Source organism: Schistocerca nitens, chromosome 10 (assembly GCF_023898315.1).
Source record: "Schistocerca nitens isolate TAMUIC-IGC-003100 chromosome 10, iqSchNite1.1, whole genome shotgun sequence".
In the NCBI taxonomy this organism is placed as follows: Eukaryota; Metazoa; Arthropoda; class Insecta; order Orthoptera; family Acrididae; genus Schistocerca; species Schistocerca nitens.
The window spans coordinates 55,388,938-55,416,885 of NC_064623.1; the positions used below are offsets into that span (position 1 = coordinate 55,388,938).

Sequence of the window (27,948 nt, forward strand, 5' to 3'; positions counted from 1 at the left end):
GTTCTACTGAAACAGCAATATACAATTTCACTGTCCACATAATAGAGTCTTTAAATAGTAAAATGTCACCAGTAGGAATATTCTGTGACTTATCCAAAGCATTTGGTAGTGTGAACCATGACATTATGTTAGAGGAATTACAATTCTATGGTATAAATGGAACAGCATATGAGTGGTTTAAGTCATATCTACAGAACAGGAAGCAAAAAGTCTCTTTATATGCGTCAAGTGATTCAAAGGAGTTTTCCACTTCATCTAACTGGGATGAAATTACATCATGTGTTCCACAAGGTTCGATCATTGGTCCCTTCCTGTTCTTGATATATGTGAATAACCTCCCTTCTTATGTGAAACAAGATGCTGAACTGACACTGTTTGCTGATGATACAAGCATAATTATTAATCCAGTAAAAGAAAGTCCGATAGAAAATTATATAAATAAGGTCTTTGGAAAAGTTATTAATTGGTTTTCTGCAAATGGGCTTGCTCTGAACTTTGAAAAAACACAGTACATCCAATTTTCTGCTGCAAAAAGTATAATTCCTTCAATAAACATAACACACCAAAAGAAGTCAGTAGCCAGGGTAGAGCATATTAAGTTTTTGGGTGTACATATAGATGAGAATCTTAATTGGAAAATTCATATTTTGGATCCCCTAAAGCGACAAGGTTCAGCAACTTTTGCAATCAGAATAATTGCCAATTTTGATGATGTAGAAATTAGTAAGCTAACATACTTTGCATACTTCCACTCTCTGATGTCATATGGAATAATATTCTGGGGCAACTCAACACTTAGGCAAAAGGTATTCACTGCTCAAAAGAAAGTAGTTAGAATAATATGTGGGGTTCATAGTCGCACATCTTGTAGGCATCTGTTTAAAAGGTTAGGAATTCTTACAACTGCTTTACAGTACATTTACTCAGTAATGAAATTTTTTCTCAACAACATGGACCAGTTTAAAAATCAACAGCGACATTCATGATTACAACAAAAGAAACAGCTGCACTATCCTTTACTTAACCTATCTTTGGCACAGAAAGGGCTAAAATATGCTGCTATAAAACTTTTTGATAAATTACCATATGAAATAAAATGTCTGAGAGACAGCAGTAATAGTTTCAAAAACAAATTGAAATCATGCTTCCTTGACAACTCCTTCTATACCATAGATGAATTCTTGAATATGAGTAAATAAATCTGGAGATATAATATATGCATTTTGTGCCATTTAAGGGAATGGGATAGATAATAGAAATATTTAGGTATAACACTATAATGTAAAAAAAGATAAAGGAAAAAAAACTTGTTTCCTGTGCGCATTTCTTGTGCATTTGACACGATCCACATCATAACTAACTAACTAACTTCAACACTCAGACATGTTTGTATTCAACTGCCAACTTGTTAACTGTTCGAAAGAAGGGAGCGGACTCCCTATAGGTATACATCAAGTCTGTATGAATTTACGTTGGCAAAGTTTGCGAAAAAAACACAGTTGCAACCATAACTCTCTTACCTTTAGCCTGATACCGTTTCCATAACTGGGCATCGACCGCAAAGCAAATGTACAGAACTGGATGGCTGTTTCTTACCTGAAACATAAAATAAACGAAAATATCAGTACGAGTTCGCGATTCAGTAAGATTTATGATTACTGAAGCAATCAAGACGACACGTAACAAAAATGTACTTTACACCACAGGTAAGTAACAGTGCAATATACAAACTATAAGTGTGTTTGTGTTGGAGGCTACTTTTCACAACAGTCGTTACAACGAGTGTATTTACTCAATGGCAGGCATTATGACTACAGAGAGACACGCAAACTGCTCGTAAGCTGTAATGGGCAATTATGTCTCATTTGCGAGGTAATTCAGGTGATATCCAGCTTCGCTTGTTGTGGACAATCTTCACTTCTTTTCACCTTGGCTACAGTGTAACATGTCAACTTGGTTTCCAGTGTAGTGTGTCAACTTTGTTTCCAGCATGAAACATCAACTTGACTTACAGTATGAAACGTCGACTTGGTTTATAGCGTATAATGCCGACTTGCTTACAACGTAAAATGTCGACTTGCTTATAACCTAAAATGTCACCTTGGTTAAGCGCAAAACGTCAGTTTGGTTACAATTTAACACGTCAATTTCATTACAGCGTAAAACATCAACTTGGTTTACGGTGTTAAACGTCATCTTGTTTACAGTGTAATACGAGCAACTTGGCTTGTTGCAGGGTAACACATAACTTGGTTTGTTACAGTGTAACATGCTAGCTTGGTTCCTTACAGTGTAACAATCCAACTTGGTTTCTTTACAATATAACAGGCCAACTCAGTTTCTTTACAATGTAACATGTCAAGTTGGATTTCCAGCATGCTGGGTTGTATGTAAGTCACGCCAGTGGTCATTGAAAAACTTGACTTAGACAAAAGTATGTACAATGTTCACATGGTTTGCCTGCTATGTCGGAATACGCCATTTTTCTATTTGATTATGGGTTCTAATACCCAACACCGGTAGTCAGTTGAATGAATTTCGCAATTTTGGCTGTTTTCTACATCAAAATGTCAACTTTGTTTTTTACAGTGTAACATATGATATGGTTACAGTGTAACAATCTGCTTGGTAGTCATGTATGGGTGATTCAACACTAGACGTTATAACGAGACGATGTTGCACTGTATGCAAGTTTAAATAATCTGAAGATGTCCGCCCCCGGTAACTGAGTGGTCAGCGCGACAGAATGTCAATCCTAAGGGCCCGGGTTCGATTCCCAGCTGGTCGGACATTTTCTCCCCTCAGGGACTGGGTGTTGTGTTGTCCTAATCATCATCATTTCATCCCCATCGACGCGCAAATCGCCGAAGTGGCGTCAAATCGGAAGACTTGCACCCAGCGAACTGTCTACCCGAAGGGAGGCCCTAGTCACTCGACATACATACATACATCTGAAGATGACCCATAACGGCCAAAAATTCTTAACCGCCTAGAGTACATCGCAACGGCGACTGCCATAAATAACAGGGTATGAGAGTTACTAAGTTTTCCTGCACTAAGCGTACAGCAGATTGAGAAAGTTGTGCGCCAGGTGCGTTTCGAATTATCGGCAAAAGCATTCTACGTTGTGGTTCAGCAAACATTTTGAATGTGTGAGATCGCAGTATTGTCAAGCAGCTCTGACGAACGGACGATTGACGTCAGCTGAAATCCAAGCAGGGGGTCACTATGAGACATCGGAAACAGATTACTGGAAGGTGAGTTATCTATGTATTGGCCATGCACCGTTTACCAAGGCCATCATGCCACAGACAACACAGGCTTATATGGTATACACCAAGTCAACTGGGAAGTTAAGTGGCATTCTGTGGTGTTCAGTGAAGAGTGTCGATTCTCTCTGTGGCAGACAGAGCGACAGCAACTTGCCCAGAGACGACCTCGTGGAAGATGACAACAAACAGATAATCCCACTGTCCGTAATTCAGGGAGTCGGGGTGTGGGGAATTTGTAACGACACACTTACGTCAAGACAGTACCATGCACTGACACTCACTCACTTCCGAAACATAAATGTCCCGGAAGTAGGGATGAGTATTAAAGTGCTATATGTTGTTGTTGTCTTCAGTCCTAAGACTGGTTTGATGCAGCTCTCCATGCTACTCTATCCTGTGCAAGCTACTTCATCTCCCAGTACCTACTGCAACCTACATCCTTCTGAATCTGCTTAGTATATTCACCTCTTGGTCTCCCTCTACGACTTTTACCCTCCACGATGTCCTCCAATACTAAATTGGTGATCCCTTGATGCCTCAGAACATGTCCTACCAACCGATCCCTTCTTCTAGTCAAGTAGTGCCACAAATTTCTCTTCTCCCCAATTCTATTCAGTACCTCCTCATTAGTTACGTGATCTACCCATCTAATCTTCAGCATTCTTCTGGAGCACCACATTTCGAAAGCTTCTATTCTCTTCTTGTCCAAACTATTTATCGTCCACGTTGCATTTCCATACATGGTTACACTCCAAATACTTTCAGAAACGACTTCCTGACACTTTAACCTACACTTGATGTTAACAAATTTCTCTTCTTCAGAAACGCTTTCCTTGCCATTGCCAGTCTACATTTTATTTCCTCCATACTTCGACCATCATCAGTCATTTTGCTCCCCAAATAGTGAAACTCATTTACTGGCTCTGAGCACTATGGGACTTAACATCTGAGGTCATCAGTCCCCTAGACTTAGAACTACTTAAACCTAACTAACCCAAAGACATCACACACATCCATGTCCAAGGCAAGATTCGAACTTGCGACCGTAGCAGCCCCGTGGTTCCGGACTGAAGCGCCTAGAAGCGCTCGGTCACAGCGGCCGACTTTCCGTTTGCCATAGCTGTTTTGTTTTATACTGCTTAGCAGTTGCCAGTACGTGAACATAACAGTGGAAATGCATTCCGAGCATACTGAAATTTAGTGGGTAGTCCAATGTCTTCACACATATTTTCAATAAATTAACATCTTTTATAGTACATCCCAATACTTTCATTATAAGTTATTGCATGTGATATCATGACTGGTTTGGCAACTGCTAAAGGGAGGTTGAGGGCTTGGATGTGACAAGAATGGTAAAGTCTGTTGTGATAACGTGTTGACCAGAGTACCAGATAACATCAGATTTTTTCATTGAAGCAATGTAATTATTGAGGACCATCGATAGCTGGTGAAACGAGAACTGCTGTGGGTTTTGTAACAGTAAAAGTGAAGAAGTTACACGTTTATTTTTATTCTGAGAATGGGATGTTTCATAAACTATTGACGTGACTTGCGCTCAGTTGTTAGTTTAATAATACACTATTTCAGGAGTATGTCGCAATTTCAACTGCATTAAAATGTTAGTGAGATGAGTATTTCTAAACTCTGCCGTGTTTTGACAAGAGAAGGAGGTTTTAACATGGCAACAAGAGAAGTTAAGTGTTCCTCAAAACTCGTCATAGTCCTTCGTGAACCAATGTCTGCTCAACTGCCTTCTTAGAGTCGCTGACAACTCGAAAGCACTCCTGTGGTGTAACATTTTCAGTGTCTTCTTTTGTCAGCATTTCAAGCTCAGTGAGCGTAAAATTCTTGTTGCTTTTTGCCACATTAGTTTTCATCTAGGCTCATATATTCTCAGTCGGATTTAAATGATACGGAGGAAGGCTGATTAAATTATGCCCTTACCATTAACCAGTCCGTCGACGTGGTTGCGTGAAGTTTTGGCATGTACAACACTACATCACCTGCGCCTTATACATGGTTCAAAATGGTTCAAATGGCTCTGAGGTCATCAGTCCCCTAGAACCGAGAACTAATTAAACCCAACTAACCTAAGGACATCACACACATCCATGCCCGAGACAGGATTCGAACCTGCGACCGTAGCAGTCGCGCGGTTCCAGACTGTAGCGTCTCGAACCGCTCGGCCACACCGGCCGGCCCTTATACATGCTAGGTTAAACTTAATGTCAGAACGTTTCTTCGTACCCAGTGCAAAATACCCGCTTTCCTTCACGGCATTGTTGTAGCTTTATGCATCGCAACGGTGAGGAATGGCGTTTTGCCCATTACTATTGTCGAAGAATGTTTTGCAGCAGAACTTTATGTTCCCAGCGGGTGAACGTATTCTTGAACGACACTTTTATTCCGAATCTCGTGCCGAGACATGCTGCACTGTTGCTATTAATGCAACGCCAACACAAAACACTTGTTCACAATACCTGACGACTGCAGAACAATCCAACGCCAAAAAATACGACTTTACAACGAGAGCTGACGAACGTTGATGTATGTAGTGCGTGACAACACGTGGTGCTGTTTACTCATGGTGCGGCAACAGGGTCGCCTTACCAGCAGAATCGCTGGCAGCGTAGGAGCGAGAGCCAGCTCGCTATTGGCGTTACCTAGGCAACGGTGTCACATCCCCCCCCCCCCCACACCAAAGTCAGCCAAACGTCAAAAGTCACAACTAATTTTAAACGCACTGTAGTGCTTTCCACTGTAGGTAGCGTAGCTGTTCAGTGTCACAACTAGTGATGGGGAGCTCGTGAATGAGTCGTTTAAATGAACGCTTCACTCCAGTGAAGTGTGAACTAACCACTCAATTTCAGTGAACTGGTACTTCAAACTCTCCACAGAAAGTACACTCCACACTTTTTTTCTAGTTCGTTCACTCACTCTCTTCCCCTCTCCCTCTCCCCCTACATTGGCGCTACGTCACTCATTCTCCCTTCACTTCAATCCTCCCTGTACTGCCTGTCGACGAATCGCGCGGTGAAATACACGTAGAACAACAGTTGCACTTTGCTTTCATATAACCTAAATCGGCGAAGAAACCCCAAATTTCATTACTTTTACGCGATCGCGTGTTGCTAGCCATTGTATAAGCGTGAACAGACACAAAAACTGCTTTCGAATAAAATAAAGAGGGATTTTACCTGAAACCGTACCAATGACTACAGGTGACAGTTTACGTTTTGAATTTAGAGGGTTATTATTCTCAATAAAAATAAAATCTCCAGGAAAACTTCTGAATAATTACTTAACGTAGGTATATAGACTTTGTGACAGTGGTAAACATACTCATTCTATTTTGGATTAAATTTTAAAAGGAACATAAACTTGGACTGCATTTCGTTGGTAGCCCTAGTTTTCAGTCCATAAATACAACAAATAAGGTTTCACTTGGCAGATGAAGACTCTTTTTGGCGCTTCATGAGAAAATGTCGAGCAAGATTAAACGTAATACCTTCTTTATATGTGACAGGCTTCTCTGTTTATCTTTCGCTACGGTCGCAGGTTCGAATCCTGCCTAGGGCATGGATGTTTGTGATGTCCTTAGGTTAGTTAGGTTTAACTAGTTCTACGTTCTAGGGGACTAATGACCTCAGCAGTTGAGTCCCATAGTGCTCAGAGCCATTTGAACCATTTTTTCTGTTTATCTTTCCTTTGTTCCCTTCGACCACCCTGTATTTAAATTAACTCAGACGCTGTAAGACGCAAAACGTTGCGTGCACGTTACTGCATAGTTCGGCCATCTGTTGGTAAAAATATGAAGTATTACGAAGCTTTATTGTACGAGCGAGCGTAGCCGCGGCTGAACGGCGAACTGGGCAACTTCGCCAGGCTTCCGTACTTCATGAATGAACTACTTCATTTGAACGCTTCACGGCAAAGAGTGAAATGAATGAAGTACTTCACGGGAATGAACGAGTTCGACCCATCTCTAGTCACAACGACCCCATTGGAAGTGGGACATGTGGCTTGAGCACACGAATTATGACGTCTGATGTCACGAAACAATGGCTGCAACTGAGTAACGCGCGAACTGCACGAGACAATGCGTGCTATATCTGAACGACGCAGTGTGCGGACAGCATGAGAGAGGGTCGTTGCGTCAAGAACAGATGCCTGTTTTACTGAAAGATAAGCGAATCAGTAGGCTCACCTGCGACTGCCTTAGTGTCAAATCTGCGCCCTTCACAACAAACAATGTTAGCCTGGAACGAGGACTACACTGGCCCGTTTGTAAGAATGGTGTCCGCTGGAAAAGCGGAGAATGCATACCATCTTCTCTTCGGGCGTCCCAGAAGATATGAAATTATGACAGTCTTCGCAATAAAATAGAATGTCAACAGTGGTCATTCTGCAGATGCTGTCGTTGGTTGGTTGGGCATAAATCAGGCGTACTGCTTCCTTCTGTTTCCCTGTCAGCAGGACAAACCGATCTCTCCTGCTAATGTTCCGTTCCCTGGACAGTGGGGGCAACAGTCTTCATCACGTACTACACAGAATTCTATTCCCTAGATAAATGATTTAATGATGAATGGAACAGGGGGGTAAACTACAGACCAGTAACAGATCAAGAACTGAAATTAAATCAGATATCTTCGCGATAAAACGCACAAATGCGAGGTAGTCTTGTCACAAAGATGGGATTTAGCCACACCATAATTTTCTACTATGTTGCAAGCTGTCGTCTTGCTGTCGAACAAGTCAAATAAAACTTCCTGGCAGATTAAAACTGTGTGCCCGACCGAGACTCGAACTCGGGACCTTTGCCTTTCGCGGGCAAGTGCTCTACCAACTGAGCTACCGAAGCACGACTCACGCCCGGTACTCACAGCTTTACTTCTGCCAGTACCTCGTCTCCTACCTTCCAAACTTTACAGAAGCTCTCCTGCGAACCTTGCAGAACTAGCACTCCTGAAAGAAAGGATATAGCGGAGACATGGCTTAGCCTCAGCTTGGGGGATGTTTCCAGAATGAGATTTTCACTCTGCAGCGGAGTGTGCGCTGATATGAAACTTCCTGGCAGATTAAAACTGTGTGCCGGACCGAGACTCAAACTCGGGACCTTTGCCTTTCGCGGGTAAGTGCTCTACTTGCCATGTCTCCACAATATCCTTTCTTTCAGGAGTGCTAGTTCGGCAAGGTTCGCAGGAGAGCTTCTGTAAAGTTTGGAAGGTAGGAGACAAGGTACTGGCAGAAGTAAAGCTGTGAGTACCGGGCGTGAGTCGTGCTTCGGTAGCTCAGTTGGTAGAGCACTTGCCCGCAAAAGGCAAAGGTCCCGAGTTCGAGTCTCGGTCGGGCACACAGTTTTAATCTGCCAGGAAGTTTCATATCAGCGCACACTCCGCTGCAGAGTGAAAATCTCATTCTGGAAGTCAAATAAAACTGATCCAGTCTCTAGAGAGGGTGGTAACCGGAAAAACTGAGATGCATTTTGGGAAGTGAGAAGCTCGAAAGAAAGCAGTTAGCCATAAGGAATCACGTAAAGGCATAGAAGCATTCCTTGCAAAAGGACATCTTCTAGTATCAAACATTGAAGACGAAGTAAATATTCCAGAATACGAATCGAGAACAGCTGCCATGACTAACGTAGAAGTAAATATCCTCGAGTAGTGAAGCAACTGAAATCACTTAATAAAAGCAAGTCTTCTGGTCCAGACTGTATACCAATTAGGTTCCTTTCGGAGTATGCTGTTGCATTAGCTCCATACTTAACAATCATATACAAGCGTTCGCTCGACGAAAGATCCGTACCCAAAGACTGGAAAGTTGCACAGGTCACACCAATATTCAAGAAAGGTAGTAGGAGTAATCCACTAAATTACAGGCCCATATCATTAAAGTCGATATGCAGCAGGATTTTGGAACATTATGAATTACCTCGAAGAAAACGGTCTATTGACACACAGTCAACATGAATTTAGAAAACATCGTTCCTGTGGAACACAACTATCTCTTTATTCACATGAAGTGTTGAGTGCTATTGACAAGGGATTTCAGATCGATTTCGTATTTCTGGATTTCCGGAAGGCTTTTGACACTGTACCACATAAGCGGCTCGTAGTGAAATTGCGTGCTTATGGAATATCGTCTCAGTTACGTGACTGGATTTGCGATTTCCTGTCAGAGAGGTCACAGTTCGTAGTAACTGACGAAAAGTCATCGAGTAAGTCAGAAGTGATTTCTGGTGTTCCCCAAGGTAGTGTTATAGGCCCCTTGCTGTTCCTTATCTATATAAACGATTTTGTTCGCCCACTGCTTGAATACTGCTCAGCAGTGTGGGATCCGTACCAGATAGGGTTGATAGAAGAGAAAAAGAAGATCCAACGGAGAGCAGCGCGCTTCGTTACAGGATCATTTAGAAATCGCGAAAGCGTTACGGAGATGATAGATAAACTCCAGTGGAAGACTCTGCAGGAGAGACGCTCAGTAGCTCGGTACGGGCTTTTGCTAAAGTTTCGAGAACATACCTTCACCGAAGAGTCAAGCAGTACGCCTATATTGCTCCCTCCTACGTATATCTCGCGAAGAGACCATGAGGATAAAATCAGAGAGATTAGAGCCCACACAGAAGCATACCGACAATCCTTCTTTCCACGAACAATACGAGACTGGAACAGAAGGGAGGACCGATAGAGGTACTCAAGGTACCCTCCGCCACACACCGTCAGGTGCCTTGCGGAGTATGGATGTAGATGTAGAGATGTAGATGTAGAGACAATCTGAGCATCCGTCTGCGGTTGTTTGCATATGACACTGTCGTTTATCGACTAATAAAGTCACCAGAAGACCAAAACAAACTGCAAAACGATTTAGAAAAGATATCTGAATGGTGCGAAAAGTGGCAGTTGACCCTAAATGACGAAAAGTGTGAGGTCATCCACATGAGTGCTAAAAGGAACTCGTTAAACTTCGGTTACACGATAAATCAGTCTAATTTAAAAGCCGTAAATTCAACTAAATACCTAGGTATGAGAATAACGAACAACTTGAATTGTAAGGAACACATAGAAAATGTTGTGGGGAAGGCTAACCAAAGAATGCGTTTTATTGGCAGGACAATTAGAAAATGTAACAGACCTACTAAGGAGACTGCCTGCACTACGCTTGTCCGTCCTCTTTTAGAATACTGCTGCGTGGTGTGGGATCCTTACCAGATAGGACTGACGGAGTACATAGAAAAAGTTCAAAGAGAGGCAGCACGTTTTGCATTATCGCGAAATATGGGAGAGTGTGTCGCAGAAATGATACAGGATTTGGACTGGACATTATTAAAAGAAAGGCGTTTTTCCTTCCGACGGAACCTTCTCACGAAATTTCAATCACCAAATTTCTCCTCCGAATGCGTAAATATTTTGTTGACACCGACATACATAGGGAGGAACGATCACCAATATACACTCCTGGAAATGGAAAAAAGAACACATTGACACCGGTGTGTCAGACCCACCATACTTGCTCCGGACACTGCGAGAGGGCTGTACAAGCAATGATCACACGCACGGCACAGCGGACACACCAGGACCCGCGGTGTTGGCCGTCGAATGGCGCTAGCTGCGCAGCATTTGTGCACCGCCGCCGTCAGTGTCAGCCAGTTTGCCGTGGCATACGGAGCTCCATCGCAGTCTTTAACACTGGTAGCATGCCGCGACAGCGTGGACGTGAACCGTATGTGCAGTTGACGGACTTTGAGCGAGGGCGTATAGTGGGCATGCGGGAGGCCGGGTGGACGTACCGCCGAATTGCTCAACACGTGGGGCGTGAGGTCTCCACAGTACATCGATGTTGTCGCCAGTGGTCGGCGGAAGGTGCACGTGCCCGTCGACCTGGGACCGGACCGCAGCGACGCACGGATGCACGCCAAGACCGTAGGATCCTACGCAGTGCCGTAGGGGACCGCACCGCCACTTCCCAGCAAATTAGGGACACTGTTGCTCCTGGGGTATCGGCGAGGACCATTCGCAACCGTCTCCATGAAGCTGGGCTACGGTCCCGCACACCGTTAGGCCGTCTTCCGCTCACGCCCCAACATCGTGCAGCCCGCCTCCAGTGGTGTCGCGACAGGCGTGAATGGAGGGACGAATGGAGACGTGTCGTCTTCAGCGATGAGAGTCGCTTCTGCCTTGGTGCCAATGATGGTCGTATGCGTGTTTGGCGCCGTGCAGGTGAGCGCCACAATCAGGACTGCATACGACCGAGGCACACAGGGCCAACACCCGGCATCATGGTGTGGGGAGCGATCTCCTACACTGGCCGTACACCACTGGTGATCGTCGAGGGGACACTGAATAGTGCACGGTACATCCAAACCGTCATCGAACCCATCGTTCTACCATTCCTAGACCGGCAAGGGAACTTGCTGTTCCAACAGGACAATGCACGTCCGCATGTATCCCGTGCCACCCAACGTGCTCTAGAAGGTGTAAGTCAACTACCCTGGCCAGCAAGATCTCCGGATCTGTCCCCCATTGAGCATGTTTGGGACTGGATGAAGCGTCGTCTCACGCGGTCTGCACGTCCAGCACGAACGCTGGTCCAACTGAGGCGCCAGGTGGAAATGGCATGGCAAGCCGTTCCACAGGACTACATCCAGCATCTCTACGATCGTCTCCATGGGAGAATAGCAGCCTGCATTGCTGCGAAAGGTGGATATACACTGTACTAGTGCCGACATTGTGCATGCTCTGTTGCCTGTGTCTATGTGCCTGTGGTTCTATCAGTGTGATCATGTGATGTATCTGACCCCAGGAATGTGTCAATAAAGTTTCCCCTTCCTGGGACAATGAATTCACGGTGTTCTTATTTCAATTTCCAGGAGTGTAAAAGAAGGGAAATCAGAAGTCGTACGGAAAGATACAGGTGTTCATTCTTTCTACGCGCTGTACGAGATTGGAAAAATAGAGAATTGTGAAGGTGGTTCGATGAACCCTCTGCCAGGCACTAAAATGTAATTTTCAGAGTATCCATGTACATGCAGATGTAGATGTAATTTGAGAAAAATACTTCTGACAATGTACGTTTGAAGCACAGCATTGTATGGTAGTGAATCGCTGAATAGAGAAAAGCGTAAGAGAATCGAAACGTTTGAGTCGTGCCGGTATGGATGTTGAAAATTAGGTGGACTGATAAGATAAGGAATGACCAGGTTCTCCGCATAATTGGCGAAGAAACAAACACGTGGAAAACACTGAAAAGAAGAACTGACAGGCTGATAGGATATCTGTTAAGACACCAGGGAAAAACTTCCATGGTACTTAGTGGGAGCTGTAGAAGGTAATAACTGTAGAGGGAGACACTGAAGTGTGACAACAGATTATTGAGGATGCAGTGTGCAACTCTGAAATGAAAAAGTTGGCAGAGGAGAGGAACACGTGGCAAGCTCCATCAAACGATTCAGAAGACCGATGACACGAAAAAAAGTGTCTGTGAGTGGAATCCGGGTCCACGCTGAATACTATGTGTGGAAACCTCGGGACATACTGTGACGAACGTGCCTCCTGATATCGTGTCGGGCCTCCTTTTTCCCAGCGTAGTGCACCAACTCGACGTCGTGTGGACTCAACAAGTCGTCGCAAGTCCCCTTCATGCAACACATTTTTTTTCTGAAACAGGGGTTGTTTTATTCAGCATTGAAATACACCAGGTTATTCCCCAATCTTTTAGCTACACAACACTATTTTTCAACGTAATCTCCATTCAATGCTACGGCCTTACGCCACCTTGAAATGAGGGCCTGTATGCCTGCACGGTACCATTCCACTGGTCGATGTCGAAGCCAACGTCGTACTGCATCATCCGCGTAGTGCGTCCCACGGATTGCGTCCTTCATTGGGCCAAACATATGGAAATCCGACGGTGCGAGATCGGGGCTGTAGAGTGCATGAGGAAGAACAGTCCACTGAAGTTTTGTGAGCTCCTCTCGGGTGCGAAGACTCGTGTGAGGTCTTGCGTTGTCATGAAGAAGGAGAAGTTCGTTCTGATTTTTGTGCCTACGAACACGCTGAAGTCGTTTCTTCAATTTCTGAAGAGTAGCACAATACACTTCAGAGTTGATCGTTTGACCATGGGGAAGGACATCGAACAGAATAACCCCTTCAGCGTCCCAGAAGACTGTAACTGTGACTTTACCGGCTAAGGGTATGGCTTTAAACTTTTTCTTGGTGGGGGAGTGGGTGTGGCGCCACTCCATTGATTGCCGTTTTGTTTCAGGTTCGAAGTGATGAACCCATGTTTCATCGCCTGTAACAATCTTTGACAAGAAATTGTCACCCTCAGCCACATGACGAGCAAGTAATTCCGCACAGATGGTTCTCCTTTGCTCTTTATGGTGTTCGGTTAGACAACGAGGGACCCAGCGGGAACAAACCTTTGAATATCCCAACTGGTGAACAATTGTGACAGCACTACCAACAGAGATGTCAAGTTGAGCACTGAGTTGTTTGATGGTGATCCGTCGATCATCTCGAACGAGTGTGTTCGCACACTCCGCCATTGCAGGAGTCACAGCTGTGCACGGCCGGCCCGCACGCGGGAGATCAGACAGTCTTGCTCGACCTTGCGGCGATGATGACACACGCTTTGCCCAACGACTCACCGTGCTTTTGTCCACTGCCAGATCACCGTAGACATTCTGCAAGCGCCTATGAATATCTGAGATGCCCTGGTTTTCCGCCAAAAGAAACTCGATCACTGCCCGTTGTTTGCAACGCACATCCGTTACAGACGCCATTTTAACAGCTCCGTACAGCGCTGCCACCTGTCGGAAGTCAATGAAACTATACGAGACGAAGCGGGAATGTTTGAAAATATTCCACAAGAAATTTCCGGTTTTTTCAACCAAAATTGGCCGAGAAAAAAAAATGTGTTGCATTACTTATTGAACTGCCCTCGTACTTATTGAACTGCCCTCGTAAATCCCATAACTACGGATGTGTTACCGGTACAGGATCTAGTGCACCAGCTGATCCTAAATAACGACACATTAGTACTAAAAGCAATCCGTTAAATTTCGGTTACACGATAAATCACATAAATCTACAGTCTGCCAATTCAACTAAATACCCAGGGATTACAGTTGAAGACCACACGAAAAGAAGGGGTTAAGTCCACTTTATAGATTTTTCAGGAAAACAATTTTAAAGTTTGTAACGTTACAGTTTCATTAGTTATTGAAATATGCTTTTGTAATTTATGCAATACATTCAACGATCTTTTCTTTAGGATTCCTTAAAAGTGGAAAAAATATTATTAAAAATTGGACCCTATATGTCTTTTTATCTGAATGTCTATTTTTTAACTTATTTGTATTGTGCTCTAATTAGATGACCTTAGCAATTTGGTCCCATAGGAAGTTACCACAAATTTCCAGATTTACGGTCCTTAGACCAAGTGAGGCGTCGTTTGGCATTTACCACTCGACCATGAAATGCACGTTTTCTCACCTCCCATCTAACTGTCATAGTACTTGCAGTGGATCCTGATGCAGTTTGGAATTCCTGTGTGATGGTCTGGATATATGTCTGCCTATTACAGACTACGACCGTCTTCAGCTGTCAGCGGTCCGTGACAGTCAACAGACGAGGTCGGCCTGTAGGCTTCTGTGCTTTACGTGTCCCTTCAGGTTCCAACTACACTATAACATCGGAAACAGTGGACCTAGGGATGTTTAGGAATGTGGAGGTGTCGCGTAGACGTGTGACACAAGTGACACCCAATCACCTGACCACGTTGTAAGTCCGTGAGTTCCGCGGAGCGCCCCATTGTGCTCTCTCACGATGTCTAATGACTACAGAGGTCGCTGATGGAGTACCTGGCAGTAGGTGGCAGCACAATGCACCTAATATGAAAAACGTATGTTTTTGGGGGTGCACGCAGACTGTTGATCACATAGTTTAGGTACCGAACAAACAGTGAAGAAAGCTGTGGTGTCACCGCCAGACACCATACCTGCTAGGTGGTAGCCTTTAAATCGGCCGCGGTCCATTAGTATACGTCGGACCCGCGTGTCGCCACTGTCAGTGATTGCAGACCGAGCGCCGCCACACGGCAGCTCTAGAGAGACGTCCTAGCACTCGCCCCAGTTGTACAGCAGAATTTGCCACAGATGGATCAATGACAAATACGCTCTCATTTGCCGAGACGATAGCATAGCCTTCAGCTACGTCATTTGCTACGACCTAGCAAGGCGCCATTACCAGTTTATATTGAGATTGTAATTAATGTATCATCAAGAGCGATGTTCTCTAATTATGGATTAAAGTTAAGTATTCCAGAAGCTATGTACTATTTTTGGCTACTATAATTACTTTACCTTGTTCCAGACCTCACGCCAGCCTGCGTGAGCTTAAACGCGTGCCTTTCGGCTTCCTCCAAACCCCGTGAATTGGCTCCTGCCAATTCACAACAAAAGCAAGCGAATAAAACGTGAGATTCAAAACTTGTGCTAAGACAGAGGGCTTGTCGTGCGGTTTGAGCGCACCCACGGCAGCACAGAGCGCCGAATACTTTCGCCTCACAGCGGCGCCACTTCTCCCTTGAACCACCTGCTGGCCGCTGCTGACGTCACGGACTGCCGCGGCAGTTCGCCGCGGCTCTCGGCCGCCGGAGTCTATTCCCGGCGTGCGTCTTTCGCCGTGGCGTCAGATTCCCGCCCCTCACCGGCCCCAATGCCGTGCGAGAGCTCAGGAATGCGTATCCGGCGCATTTATACTCACTTCTGTCTGCTGCCTGCCTAGCTCCGCTCTCTGGAAATACCGGCCCACGCTACAGAACCGCTACACGCAGTCCGGCGCTTGGATAATTCACAGTGACTGCCCCCAGCGTCTCCTCTGACGCGACCTCTCCGTGTTTCAACAGCTGCGAGGGACACACCCCAACTAGACTTTATTTTTCGTTTCGCATACTACGTAGGAAAAAAAATTCAAACAGAACAGAAGCCGGTAGATGTGATGCACATGTACAGACAAACTAACGATTAAAGTCTCGAAAAAATTGGAAAAGTTATTCAAGTAAAGAGCTTCACAAATTGAGCACGTCCATAAATCATTGGGCCACCTCCAGCCCTTATGCAAGCAGTTATTTTTCTTGTCACAGATCGACAGAGTTGTGGGGCACCCTCCTGAAGGACAGCGTGCCAAATTCTGTCCAACTGTCGCTGGCCGGGGTGGCCTTGCGGTTCTAGGCGGTTCAGTCTGGAACCGCGCGACCGCTACGGTCGCAGGTTCGAATCCTGCCTCGGGCATGGGTGTGTGTGATGTCCTTAGGTTAGTTAGGTTTAAGTAGTTCTAAGTTCTAGGGGACTGATGTCCACAGATGTTAAGTCCCATAGTACTCAGAGCCATTTGAACCCATTTTTTGTCCAACTGTTGCGTTCGAGGGCCACGACCATAATGCAACAAAAATTTTCAATCGGGGACAGATCCCGCGATTTCGGAGGCCAGGGCAGGTTTTGACAAGCACGAAGACAAGCAGTAGGAAATCTCGCCATGCGTGGACAGGTGTTATCTTGCTGAAATTTCAAAACAATATAGTTTCCCAGGAATGGGAACAAAAGGGGGTGTAAATATTGTCGACGTACCGCTGAGCTCTAAGGGTGTCGCGAATGACAACCAAAGTGGTCCTTCCTGCTAAGAAATGAAATGGCACCTCACACCATCACTCCTCATTGTCGGCCCATGTAGTGGGCATCAGTCGGGTTAGTATCCTACCGCCGTTCGGGGCGTCTCCAGACACATCTTCGGCCTGGAATCTCATTCATTGAAGTAGAGCAGTCTCCGGTGACAAGGCCTACTTCATAATGATGACCAGTGGCGCCCTGTTTGTAGAGGTCCTCGACAGTGGCGGTATACCAACCTGACTATCGTGCTCCGTATGGCCCAATGAGTATACAGGGTGTTACAAGAAGGTACGGCCGAACTTTCAGGAAACATTCCTCACACACAAATAAAGAAAAGATGTTATGTGGACATGTGTCCGGAAACGCTTGATTTCCATGTTAGAGCTCATTTTAGTTTCTTCCACCTACGCTCAATGGAGCACGTTATCATGATTCCATACGGGATACTGTACCTGTGCTGCTACAACATGTACCTTTACAAGTACGACACAACATGTGGTTCATGCACGATGGAGCTCCTGCACATTCCAGTCGAAGTGTTCGTACGCTTCTCAACAACAGATTCGGTGACCGATGGATTGGTAGAGGCGGACCAATTCCATTGCCTCCACGCTCTCCTGACCTCAACCCTCTTGACTTTCATTTAAGGGGGCATTTGAAAGCTCTTGTCTACGCAACCCCGGTACCAAATGTAGAGACTCTTCGTGCTCGTATTGTAGACGGCTGTGATACAATACGCCATTCTCCAGGGCTGCATCAGCTCATCAGGGATTCCATGCAACGGAGGGTGGATGCATGTATCCTCGCTAACGGAGGACATTTTGAACATTTCCTGTAACAAAGCGTTTGAAGTCACGCTGGTACGTTCTGTTGCTGTGTGTTTCCATTCCATGATTAATGTGATTTGAAGAGAAGTAATAAAATGAGCTTTAACATGGAAAGTAAGCGTTTCCGGACACATGTCCACATAACATATTTTCTTTCTTTGTGTGTGAGGAATGTTTCCTGAAAGTTTGGCCGTACCTTCTTGTAACACCCTGTATAGAGGGTCCATACAAGGGCGATGTACTTGAGGACAATATTATGGAAATGGAAGAGGATGTAGATGAAGACGAAATGGAAGAATTTGACAGAGCACTGAAATTCGTAACAAGGCCCCAAGAGTACACAACATTCCATTAGAACTACTGACAGCCTTGGGAGAGCCAGTCCTGACAAAACTCTACTATCTAGTGAGCAAGATGTATGAGACAGGCGAAATACCCTCAGACTTCAAGAAGAAAATAATAATTCCAATCCCAAAGAAAGCAGGTGTTGACAAATGTGAAAATTACCGAACTATCAGTTTAATAAGTCACAGCTGCAACATACTAACGCGAATTCATTACAGACGAATGGAAAAACTGGTAGAAGCCGACCTCGGGGAAGATTAGTTTGGATTCCGCAGAAATGTTGGAACACGTGAGACAATACTGACCCTACGACTTATCTTAGAAAATAGATTAAGGAAACGCAAACCTACGTTTCTAGCATTTGTAGACTTAAAGCTTTTGACAACGTTCACTAGAATACTCTCTTTCAAAGTCTGAAGGTGGCAGGGGTAAAATACAGGGAGCGAAAGGCTATTTACAATTTGTACAGAAACCAGATGGCAGTTATAAGAGTCGAGGGGCATGAAAAGGAAGCAGTGGTTATGAAGGCATTGAGACAGGGTTGTAGCCTATCCCCGATGTTATTCAACCTATATATTGAGCAAGCAGTAAAGCAAACAAAAGAAAAATTCGGAATAGGTATTTAAATCCATGGAGAAGAAATAAAAACTTTGAGGTTCACCGATGACATTCTAATTCTGTCAGAGACAGCAAAGGACCTGGAAGAGCAGCTGAACGGAATAGACAGTGTCTTGAAAGGAGGATATAAGATGAACATCAACAAAAGCAAAACGAGGATAATGGCGTGCAGTCGAATTAAGTCGGGTGATGCTGAGGGAATTAGTTTATGAAATGAGACACTTGAAGTAGTAAAGCAGTTTTGCTATTTGGGGAGCAAAATAACTGATGATTGTCGAAGTAGACAGGATATAAAATGTAGACTGGCAATGGAGAGGAAATCATTTCTGAAGAAGAGAAATTTGTTAACATCGAGTATAGATTTAAGTGTCAGGAAGCAGTTTCTGAAAGTATGGAGTGTAGCTATGTACGGAAGTGAAACGTGGACGATGAATAGTTTAGACAAGAAGAGAATAGAAGCTTTTGAAATTTGGTGCTACAGAAGAATGCTGAAGATTAGATGGGTAGATCACATAACTAATGAGGAGGTATTGAATAGGATTGGGGAGAACAGAAATTTGTGGCACAACTTGACTAGAAGAAGGGATCGGTTGGTAGGACATGTTCTGAGACATCAAGGGATCACCAATTTAGTACCGGAGGGCAGAGTGGAGGGTAAAAATCGTAGAGGGAGACCAAGACATGAATACAATAAACAGTTTCAGAAGGATGTAAATTGCAGTAGGTACTGGGAGATGAAGAAGGGGAGAGCTGCATCAAACCTGTCTCTGGACTGAAGACCACCACAACAACAACAACAACAACATTATCTGAATGTTTGTTAGAGTATCACCTAAAAAATTTGAAGTAAATCGGTCAAGAACTCTTCGAGACTTTTGCTAACAACTTTTTCCGACGAGAGCTTGATGGCAATTCTGAATGGGTAAATCTGTTAGGGTCATTAATACAGAGGATATGAGAAACTTATGTATGTATGTTCAAGTGTTTATTAGAGTATCGTGTAAAAATTTAAATAAATTGGTCAAGTACTTTTCAAGATAATTGTTGACAACGTTCCCCTTTTACATATATTTTATTTATTTATGTTTATATGCCATGCATATAAATGTCGAAATACTAAAAGTCTTTTTCCAAAGCTGTTTCACAGAGGAAGACAAAACTGTAGTTCCTTCTCTATATTGTCGCACAGATGACAAAATGGTGGATATCGAAATAGATGACAGAGGGATAGAAAAACAATTAAAATCGATCAAAAGAGGAAAGGCCGCTGGACCTGATGGGATACCAGTTCGATTTTACAAAGAGTTCGCAAAGGAACTCCCCCCCTTCTTGTAGCGGTGTACCGTAGGTTTCTAGAAGAGCGTAATTCCATAAATTATCTGGGAGTAGGCATTAGGAGTGATTTAAAATGGAATGATCATATAAAATTAATCTTCGGTAAATCAGATGCCAGACTGAGATTCGTTGGAAGAACCCTAAGGAAATGCAGTCCGAAAACAAAGCAAGCAGGTTACAGTACACTTGTTCGCCCACTGCCTGAATACTGCTCACCGGTGTGGGATCCGTACCAGATAGGGTTGATAGAAGAGATAGAGAAGATCCAACGGAGAGCAGCGCGATTCGTTACAGGATCATTTAGTAATCGCGAAAGCGTTACGGAGATGATAGATGAACTGCAGTGGAAGACTCTGCAAGAGCGACGCTCAGTAGCTCGGTAAGGGCTTTTGTTGAAGTTTCGAGAAGATACCTTCACCGAGGAGTCAAGCAGTACGCCTATATTGCTCCCTCCTACGTATATCTCTCGCGAAGAGACCATAAAATCAGAGAGATTAGAGCCCACGCAGAGGCATACCGACAATCATTCTTTCCACGAACAATACGAGACTGGAATAGAAGGGAGAACCGATAGGTACTCAAGGTACCCTCAGCCACACACCGTCAGGTGGTTTGCGGAGTATGAATGTAGATGTAGCTGTTTGATGCATACCAATAATACATATGTCCGTCCGATTGTTTATTCGAGTCTCGTATAAAAATTTGAGATTTTTGCGAATGACTTTTCCCCTTTACATAGTACATACATTTTTATACAAAAGCACTCCGTCGTCAGGCCACAAGTGGCCTATCGGGACGATCAGACCGCCGTGTCATCCTCAGTTCAAATGGTTCAAATGGCTCTGAGCACTATGGGACTTAACATCTCTGGTCATCAGTCCCCTAGAACTTAGAACTACTTAAACCTAACTAACCTAAGGACAGCACACACATCCATGCCCGAGGCAGGATTCGAACCTGCGACCGTAGCAGTCGCGCGGTTCCGGACTGAGCGCCTAGAACCGCTAGAGCACCGCGGCCGGCTCATCCTCAGTGGAGGATGCGGTTAGGAGGGGCGTGTGGTCAGCACACCGCTCTCCCGGGCGTTAAGATGGTTTTCTTTGACCGGAGCCGCTACTGTTCGGTCGAGTAGCTCCTCAATTGGCATCACGAGGCTGAGTGCACCCCGAAAAATGGCAACAGCGCATGGCGACCCGGATGGTCACCCATCCAAGTGCCGGCCATGACCGACAGCGCTGAACTTCGGTGATCTGGCGGGAACCGGTGTATCCACTGCGGCAACGCCGTTGCCACATTTTTATACACCACATCTATATTTTAAAAAGATGTAACCTATATCCGTCCGGACATTTATTAGACTATCGCGTAAAAATCTGAAATAATTTGGCGAATAATTGTTGTTGTTGTGGTCTTCAGTCCTGAGACTGGTTTGATGCAGCTCTCCATGCTACTCTATCCTGTGCAAGCTTCTTCATCTCCCAGTACCTACTGCAACCTACATCCTTCTGAATCTGCTTAGTGTATGCATCTCTTGGTCTCCCCCTACGATTTTTACCCTCCACGCTGCCCTCCAATACTAAATTGGTGATCCCTTGATGCCTCAGAACATGTCCTACCAACCGATCCCTTCTTCTGGTCAAGTTGTGCCACAAACTCCTCCTCTCCCCAATCCTGTTCAGTACCTCCTCATTAGTTATGTGATCTACCCATCTAATCTTCAGCATCCTTCTGTAGCACCACATTTCGAAAGCTTCTATTCTCTTCTTGTCCAAACTAGTTATCGTCCATGTTTCACTTCCATACATGGCTACACTCCATACAAATACTTTCAGAAACGACTTCCTGACACTTAAATCTATACTCGATGTTAACAAATTTCTCTTCTTCAGAAACGCTTTCCTTGCCATTGTCAGTCTACATTTTATATCCTCTCTACTTCGACCATCATCAGTTATTTTGCTCCCCAAATAGCAAAACTCCTTTACTACTTTAAGTGTCTCATTTCCTAATCTAATACCCTCAACATCACCCGACTTAATTCGACTACATTCCATTATCCTTGTTTTGCTTTTGTTGATGTTCATCTTATATCCTCCCTTCAAGACACCATCCATTCCATTCAACTGCTCTTCCAAGTCCTTTGCTGTCTCTGACAGAATTACAATGTCATCGGCGAACCTCAAAGTTTTTATTTCTTCTCCATGGATTTTAATACCTACTCCGAATTTTTCTTTTGTTTCCTTTACTGCTTGCTCAATATACAGATTGAATAACATCGGGGAGAGGCTACAACCCTGTCTTACTCCCTTCCCAACCACTGCTTCCCTTTCATATCCCTCGACTCTTATAACTGCCATCTGGTTTCTGTACAAATTGTAAATAGCCTTTCGCTCCCTGTATTTTACCCCTGCCACCTTTATAATTTGAAAGAGAGTATTCCAGTCAACATTGTCAAAAGCTTTCTCTAAGTCTACAAATGCTAGAAACGTAGGTTTGCCTTTCCTTAATCTTTCTTCTAAGATAAGTCGTAAGGTCAGTATTGCCTCACGTGTTCCAGTATTTCTACGGAATCCAAACTGATCTTCCCCGAGGTCGGCTTCTACTAGTTTTTCCATTCGTCTGTAAAGAATTCGTGTTAGTATTTTGCAGCTGTGGCTTATTAAACTGATTGTTCGGTAATTCTCACATCTGTCAACACCTGCTTTCTTTGGGATTGGAATTATTATATTCTTCTTGAAGTCTGAGGGTATTTCGCCTGTTTCATACATCTTGCTCACCAGATGGTAGAGTTTTGTCAGGACTGGCTCTCCCAAGGCCGTCAGTAGTTCCAATGGAATGTTGTCTACTCCGGGGGCCTTGTTTCGACTCAGGTCTTTCAGTGCTCTGTCAAACTCTTCACGCAGTATCGTATCTCCCATTTCATCTTCATCTACATCCTCTTCCATTTCCATAATATTGTCCTCAAGTACATCGCCCTTGTATAGACCCTCTATATACTCCTTCCACCTTTCTGCTTTCCCTTCTTTGCTTAGAACTGGGTTTCCATCTGAGCTCTTGATGTTCATACAAGTGGTTCTCTTATCTCCAAAGGTCTCTTTAATTTTCCTGTAGGCAGTATCTATCTTACCCCTAGTGAGATAAGCCTCTACATCCTTACATTTGTCCTCTAGCCATCCCTGCTTAGCCATTTTGCACTTCCTGTCGATCTCATTTTTGAGGCGTTTGTATTCCTTTTTGCCTGCTTCATTTACTGCATTTTTATATTTTCTCCTTTCATCAATTAAATTCAATATTTCTTCTGTTACCCAAGGATTTCTATTAGCCCTCGTCTTTTTACCTACTTGATCCTCTGTTGCCTTCACTACTTCATCCCTCAAAGCTACCCATTCTTCTTCTACTGTATTTCTTTCCCCCATTCCTGTCAATTGTTCCCTTATGCTCTCCCTGAAAATCTGTACAACCTCTGGTTCTTTCAGTTTATCCAGGTCCCATCTCTTTAAATTCCCACCTTTTTGCAGTTTCTTCAGTTTTAATCTACAGGTCATAACCAATAGATTGTGGTCAGAGTCCACATCTGCCCCTGGAAATGTCTTACAATTTAAAACCTGGTTCCTAAATCTCTGTCTTACCATTATATAATCTATCTGATACCTTTTAGTATCTCCAGGGTTCTTCCATGTATACAACCTTCTATCATGATTCTTAAACCAAGTGTTAGCTATGATTAAATTGTGCTCTGTGCAAAATTCTACCAGGCGGCTTCCTCTTTCATTTCTTAGCCCCAATCCATATTCACCTACTACGTTTCCTTCTCTCCCTTTTCCTACACTCGAATTCCAGTCACCCATGACTATTAAATTTTCGTCTCCCTTCACAATCTGAATAATTTCTTTTATTTCATCATACATTTCTTCAATTTCTTCGTCATCTGCAGAGCTAGTTGGCATATAAACTTGTACTACTGTAGTAGGTGTGGGCTTCGTATCTATCTTGGCCACAATAATGCGTTCACTAAGCTGTTTGTAGTAGCTTACCCGCGTTCCTATTTTCCTATTCATTATTAAACCTACTCCTGCATTACCCCTATTTGACTTTGTGTTTATAACCCTGTAGTCACCTGACCAGAAGTCTTGTTCCTCCTGCCACCGAACTTCACTAATTCCCACTATATCTAACTTTAACCTGTCCATTTCCCTTTTTAAATTTTCTAACCTACCTGCCCGATTAAGGGACCTGACATTCCACGCTCCGATCCGTAGAACGCCAGTTTTCTTTCTCCTGATAACGACATCCTCTTGAGTAGTCCCCGCCCGGAGATCCGAATGGGGGACTATTTTACCTCCGGAATATTTTACCCAAGAGGACGCCATCATCATTTAATCATACAGTAAGGCGAATAATTATTCGAGATTTTTCGTAACAATATTAATCACGGACTTGTCTTTATACACTCCTGGAAATTGAAATAAGAACACCGTGAATTCATTGTCCCAGGAAGGGGAAACTTTATTGACACATTCATGGGGTCACATACATCACATGATCACACTGACAGAACCACAGGCACATAGACACAGGCAACAGAGCATGCACAATGTCGGCACTAGTACAGTGTATATCCACCTTTCGCAGCAATGCAGGCTGCTATTCTCCCATGGAGACGATCGTAGAGATGCTGGATGTAGTCCTGTGGAACGGCTTGCCATGCCATTTCCACCTGGCGCCTCAGTTGGACCAGCGTTCGTGCTGGACGTGCAGACCGCGTGAGACGACGCTTCATCCAGTCCCAAACATGCTCAATGGGGGACAGATCCGGAGATCTTGCTGGCCAGGGTAGTTGACTTACACCTTCTAGAGCACGTTGGGTGGCACGGGATACATGCGGACGTGCATTGTCCTGTTGGAACAGCAAGTTCCCTTGCCGGTCTAGGAATGGTAGAACGATGGGTTCGATGACGGTTTGGATGTACCGTGCACTATTCAGTGTCCCCTCGACGATCACCAGTGGTGTACGGCCAGTGTAGGAGATCGCTCCCCACACCATGATGCCGGGTGTTGGCCCTGTGTGCCTCGGTCGTATGCAGTCCTGATTGTGGCGCTCACCTGCACGGCGCCAAACACGCATACGACCATCATTGGCACCAAGGCAGAAGCGACTCTCATCGCTGAAGACGACACGTCTCCATTCGTCCCTCCATTCACGCCTGTCGCGACACCACTGGAGGCGGGCTGCACGATGTTGGGGCGTGAGCGGAAGACGGCCTAACGGTGTGCGGGACCGTAGCCCAGCTTCATGGAGACGGTTGCGAATGGTCCTCGCCGATACCCCAGGAGCAACAGTGTCCCTAATTTGCTGGGAAGTGGCGGTGCGGTCCCCTACGGCTCTGCGTAGGATCCTACGGTCTTGGCGTGCATCCGTGCGTCGCTGCGGTCCGGTCCCAGGTCGACGGGCACGTGCACCTTCCGCCGACCACTGGCGACAACATCGATGTACTGTGGAGACCTCACGCCCCAGGTGTTGAGCAATTCGGCGGTACGTCCACCCGGCCTCCCGCATGCCCACTATACGCCCTCGCTCAAAGTCCGTCAACTGCACATACGGTTCACGTCCACGCTGTCGCGGCATGCTACCAGTGTTAAAGACTGCGATGGAGCTCCGTATGCCACGGCAAACTGGCTGACACTGGCGGCGGTGCACAAATGCTGCGTAGGTAGCGCCATTCGACGGCCAACACCGCGGTTCCTGGTGTGTCCGCTGTGCCGTGCGTGTGACCATTGCTTGTACAGCCCTCTCGCAGTGTCCGGAGCAAGTATGGTGGGTCTGACACACCGGTGTCAATGTGTTCTTTTTTCCATTTCCAGGAGTGTACATTAGTATAAATTACAAAAATCCAACTGCCGTGTGGTCTGCATGTGAGACACGAAAGTCACACGTGTGGAAGGGGCTTCAGGTGTTGCATCCGCTTGGGCTCGCCGAGGCTCTCCTAGATGGCATTCGGCGATCCGCAGCCCGAAATATGACGCTGTGGAGACCGCCGAGCCACTCTGCAGAACGTCGCGTCCCCCCCTCTAATGACCTCACTGGCTGGTGCAGGGCCGTTGAACTCGGCCGCTAGAGCTGAGGGGGAAGTCGCCCGCGGCCCAGTCGTTACTTTAGAAGGCGGCGAGGCTGGGTGCCCGGTGCTCGGTGCGGGGTGCCGGCAGGTACCGGTTGGGTAGCGGGTAGCGGGCCACGGCGGCGCCGACGCTGGCGCCACCAACCCGATCCTGAGGAGGTCGGCGGCCGCACGGCTGAAACGATTTTCCCAGTGCGATAGCTGGGGGGTCAGCGACTGCACGATCTACTTTCGCAGGCCGCTCACGAGAAAATCTGACCTGAAACTTTCTGCTAGATTAAAAGTCTCAGGATTCGAATCCGGAACCTTTCACTAACTATATACAGATAATGCGCAAGCCGCCTTACGGTGCGTAGCGGAGGGTACCCTTGTCATTTCCTTTCCTGTTCGAGTAGGAAATAGAGCGTGGATAAAACGAGTGTCTGCAGGGTGGTCCATTGATAGTGACAAGGGCCAAATACCTCACGAAATAAGCATCAAACGAAAAAACTATGAAGAACGGCACTCGTCTAGCTTCAAGGGAGAAACCAGATGGCGATGTCATTGGCCCGCTAGATGGCGCTGCCATAGGTCAAATGGATATCAACTGCGTTTTTAAATAGGAACTCCCATTTTTATTACATATTCGTGTAGTACGAAAAGAAATATGAATGTTTTAGTTGGACCACTGTTTTCGCTTTGTGATAGATGGTGCTGCAGTAGTCACAAACATACCGCTCACAATTTTAGACGAACAGTTGGTAACAGGTAGGTATTTTAAATTAATGTACAGAACTTAGGTACGTTTGAACATTACATTTCGGTTGTTCCAATGTGATACATGTACCTTTGTGAACTTATCATTTCTGAGAACGCATGTTGTTACAGCGTGATTACCTGTAAATACCACATTAATGCAATAAATGCTAAAAAGGATGTCCACCAACCTCAATGAATTTGGCAATACGTGTAACAACATTCCTCTCAACAGCGAGTAGTTCGCCTTCCGTAATGTTCGCACATGCATTGACAATGCGGTGACGCACGTTGTCAGGCGTTGTCGGTGGATCACGATAGCAAATATCCTTCAGTTTTGCCCACAGAAAGAAATCCGGGGAAATCGGATCCGGTGAACTTGCGGGCCATGACCAATCCACCTGTCATGAAATATGCTATTCAATACCGCTTCAACCACACGCGAGCTATGTGCCGGACATCCATCATGTTGGAAGTACATCGCCATTCTGTCATGCAGTGAAACATCTTGTAGTAACATCGGTAAACATTACGTAGGAAATCAGCATACATTGCACCATTTAGACTGCCATCGATAAAATGGGGGCCAATTATCTTTCCTCCCATAATTCCGCACCATACATTAACCCGCCGAGATCGCTGATGTTCCACTTGTCGTAGCCATTGTGGATTTTCCGTTGCGCAATAGTGCATATTATGCCGGTTTACGTTACCGCTGTTGGTGAATGACCCTTCGTCGCTAAATGTAACGCGTGCAAGAAATCTGTCATCGTCCCGTTATTTCTCTTGCGCCCAGTGGCAGAACTGGTGCATAGAAATATGGTATGGGTGCAATCGATCTTGATGTAGCATTCTCAACACCGACGTTTCTGAGATTCCCGATTCTCGCGCAATTTGTCTGCTACTGATGTGCGGATTAGCTGCGACAGCAGCTAAAACACCTACTTGGGCATGATTATTTGTTGCAGGTCGTGGTTGACGTTTCGCATGTGGATGTACACTTCATGTTTCGTTAAATAACGTAACTATCCTGC

The 27,948-nt window shown here is 45.1% G+C and overlaps 1 protein-coding gene and 1 non-coding gene across 4 annotated transcripts in view; one reads left to right on the forward strand and one right to left on the reverse strand.

Annotated features, from left to right (window-relative positions):
• Positions 1 to 27,948, reverse strand: part of LOC126210097 (interference hedgehog) — a 640,582-nt gene that overhangs the window by 524,474 nt on the left and 88,160 nt on the right. The window lies entirely within an intron of this gene.
• Trnal-caa (transfer RNA leucine (anticodon CAA)) lies at positions 8,552 to 8,626 on the forward strand. The gene has a single exon. It is a non-coding gene; the product is annotated as a tRNA-Leu (tRNA).